Here is a 4,167-nt window from a genome sequence, read left to right as displayed (position 1 = left end):
TGTTGGAGGAAGTTTGTCACTGTGGGGTAGGCTTGAGGTTTCAGAAGCTCAATGCAGGCCCAGTGTCACTCTCTTCCTGCTGCCTGTGGATACAGATGCAGAATTCTTGGCTACCTCTCCAGCACCATGTCTGCCTGCATGCTGCCATGCACCCTGACAATAATGGACTAAACCTCTCAACTGTAAGCCAGCCCTCAATTAAGTATTTTCCTTGCTATGGGTGCTGGAGAGATGGCTCAGCGATTAAGAGCACTGGCTGCTCTTCCATGTCACATGACAGCTCACAACTGTCTGTAACTCCAGTTCCAGGGGATCTGGCCCTCATACCAATGCACATAAAATAAAAGTTAAGCAAAGAAAAGGAAGAGTTGCGGTGGTCATGGTGTCTCTTCACAGCAGTAGAAACTCGAGGACCCCCACATGTTCTTCTGGTCATTGATTTTAGTTCTTGAGATGGTCTCATATAACTCAGGGCTACTTTGTACTCACTAGCTGTGCTTAGCCTTGGCCTCCTTATCGTCCTGACTCCACTTCCCAAGTTCCAAGCTAGATCTGCGCCTCATGCCCAGTCCACATATTCTTACAATGTCATACAGACGCTCTCACTGCAAGATAAGGTCCTCTTCCCTCCCCTTGAATCTGAATCTGAAGGAATAAGATCCATCTTCGCTCTGGTTCTTTGGAGGCTCACCCCCTTGGATCCCAGCACTGACGCAGTGAGGAAGCCTCCCCACTGGGCTTATGTGGGGAAGCATATGAGGAAGAAAGAGATCCTTCGGGGTTGGAATGCAGCTTGGTGGAAGATAAATTGCCTGGAATGTTGGAGGCCACAGCACTGAATAAAAAAATTAAGAAAATCGATCCTCCAGTTTCTAAAAATCCACCAAGTTCATACATTAGGATATAGAAATGTGCTATCCTACTTAATTCTGCCTGAATTGCAGACCTATTAGCAAAGTAAGTGATGGAGGTTGGTAAGGTGCTCCATATAGGGATGGTTTGCTAAAGCAGCAGGTCAGTGTTTGCCGTGCAGTGGGGTGGTACCACTCAGTGTCTAGGGATGGACTCCAAACTGCTTTGGTTCAGTGCCCAACCAGCTCTGCCAGTCGTGAGTTGTATGGCCTTTGAAAAGTTACTACATCTCAGTGCTTCAACAGCATGCCATCAGTATGGATCAAAAAAATTGGAAGGTGTAATGGCACATACCTTACCACAGAGTTCCAAGCCAGCCAGGGCTACACAGTGAGATTCTGTCTCAAAAAACAAGTGGAATTTATTTTTAAGTTTACTGAAAGCATGTTATTAATGTAGAGATAAATTCATAAGTGAATTTGTTCTCATGTATGTGTACATGTAACTTTAGTTCTGTCTCAAATGATTGTGCTGGGTGCAGTGTCTCACTCCTTAATTCTAGCCCTGAGGTGCGGGGGTGGAAGCCAAAGGATCAGGGGTTCAAGCCCTGCTTCAGTTGCACAATAAGTTCTGGGCCACCTGGGCTACATAAAACTCTAGCTCAAAAAACCAAAACTATCCAGTGATGTTTTGGGGCTGGTGAGATGGCTCACCAGGTAAAGGCGCATGCTGCCAAGTCTGAGGATCTGCCATGATCCCCAGGACCCACATGCAGGTTGACCTCTGTCCTGCACTGATGGAGGAAGGTCATTGGTTAATTAAATAAAGAAGCTGCTTGCCCTGATAGGTTAAAACATAAGGTGGGAGGAGTAAACAGAGCAGAATGCTGGGCGGAAGAGGAAGTGAGGTCAGACTCGACAGCTCTCCTCTCGAGGGCAGACGCCTTGGAGAGACACGATGCTCCACTCTTGCAGGCAGAGGTGAGAGCTCTGCTCTCTGAGGCACACGTGATGAAGCTCCGACCCAGGATGGACGTAGGCTAGAATCTCCCTGGTAAGCCACCTTGTGGGCTACAGCAGATTATGAGAGATGGGCTAGTCCAGGTGCGAGAGTTAGCCTAGAAGAGGCTAGATAGAAATGGCCAAGCAGTGATTAAATGAATAACAGTGTCCGTGTAATTATTTCGGGTAAAGCTAGCCTTGCGGGCAGCGGGGTGCTGGGGACGTAGACCCGCCGCACCTATTACTACACTGCACAAATGTGTTGTTACATGTACAAACCCATATCTATACCGAGGCATTTCACAGATAAAAATGTAATACAACTTTCAAAAGACAAATGATCTTTTCTTACTTATTTACCCCACAAGAGTGTAAGCTCAAATAAAGTGAAATATTTTCCTACCCATTGCTATGACCCTGGAACCAGACATAGAGTGGAAGTTAATTTTGTTAACAAAGGGATGAATAGTAGAATCTACAATGTTGGTCAATGGAAGATTTCATTGGTTCCTATACAGTATCTGTTCTTTTGTTTGGGTTTCGTAAAATACTGTCCCAGATTCTTGGCACCTATGTAATGTAATTCATTTCCCATAAATAAAACCTAGTCTGGTGGCTGGGCTAGATGGCTCATGACGTTGTTGTTGTGATTGTTGTTGTTTTGTTTTTGTTTTTTGAGACAGGGTTTCTCTGTGTAACAGCCCTCGTTTTCCCAGAACTAGATCTGTAGACCAGGCTGGCCTAGAACTCACAGAGATTCAACTACCTCTGCCTCCCCGAGTGCTGGGATTAAAGGTGTGTACCACCATAGCCCAGCTGCTTGATAGCTCATGACTTTAATTCCAATATCTAGGAAGCACAGTTGAGAGAGGGCCTTTATGAGCCAAGACCAGCCTGGTATACATAGAGAGTTCCAGGCCAGCCAGAGCTACACAGTGAGAGCCTGTCTCAAAAACAAAGGAGAAAAACAAAACAATAACAACAAAACTGCAAACTAAAGGTCTGCTAAAAATGTTGAAATTTTTGCCTTCATGTAGGCACTGTCCTTCCTCCTGTCCCCCACTGTCTGAAATGCAGGCTAGAAAGAGCAGCCAGAAAGCTGATGAGCGTGAGGGTTACAAGGGAAAGGACACTTCTGTGATTCTGATATCTAGTGGAGTCATGTTTCACTAACTGCAGACATCTGCTTAAGTGGATAAAATGAAATCTTTGTAGTTAGTTTTGTTACATGCAGCCAAGTACTGTTGTTATTAGGATTAATATTTCCCCTTTTGACTGGCATCTTCTGTACTGCTCAGTAGAAGGGTCAGGACAGTCTGTCAGTGTGCGTGTCCCTTACCACCCAGATCTCAGTGGCAGAGATTAGGTAGAAAGAGACACTTGACTCGGGTTCACATACTCTTAAAAGTGGGAGTTGTGTGTAACTTCATTCTTTATAAATGTTTTCAATTTTTTTCATTTTGTATGTATGAGTGTTTTTCCTGCATGTATGCATGTGCACCACCTGTGTGCCTACCTAGTACCTCAAAGGCCAGGAGAGAGCATCCAGTCTCTGGGAGTTCTGGGTTGTTGTGAACTACTGTGTGGGTACTGGGAATTGAACCTGGGTTTACTGCAAGAGCAATAAGTCCTCTAAACTGCTGAGCCGTCTCTTCACCCTCATACTATTCATTCTTGAAATAAGCATTTATGTGTTAAAATTCTATCAGTCATTGTATGGTTACTGAGGATAGAGGGATGATTTAGGTGACAGTGGAGTTCCCATGAAACAATGGCTCTCAGAGGGCACTAGAGGGCGCTGCTTTGGGTAAGGAAGAGGGCTGATTCTAGCTGACTTAACATCCTGTTCCTCATCTGCCTGCTTTATCCCAATCCTGTTCTCATGGTCTCCCTCACTTACTCACACATCAGCTTGTTTGTTAACACCGGAGTTTCCATCTCCAAGGCAAGGACCGTTGGATCATTTAGGCTCCAAACACTGCTTTCTCGCCCTCATCATGACCTCCTGCTGACCTGTCATAAAGTGGCTGCTCTCCTAGTAACAGCACAACTTTGTGCACTCCGCAAAGTCAGCTCTAGAGCTAGAAGCATCAACCTTACCCAGATGGTAAGATGGGGCTGCATAGTCTCCAGCATAAAAGAGCTACAAAAACTCTAGGATAGCAGTGAAATACCTGAGACCAGTCATTAACTCCAAAGATTAACACTGAAATCTCTGCCATGGGAACACAGTAGATGTGATATGGGTTGACGTAGATCATTAAGACTGACGTCAGGCCGGGCGGTGGTGGCGCACGCCTTTAATCCCAGCACT

Source organism: Microtus ochrogaster, chromosome 7 (genome assembly GCF_000317375.1).
Source record: "Microtus ochrogaster isolate Prairie Vole_2 chromosome 7, MicOch1.0, whole genome shotgun sequence".
Classification (NCBI taxonomy): Eukaryota; Metazoa; Chordata; class Mammalia; order Rodentia; family Cricetidae; genus Microtus; species Microtus ochrogaster.
Note: the sequence above shows the minus strand (reverse complement) of the source record.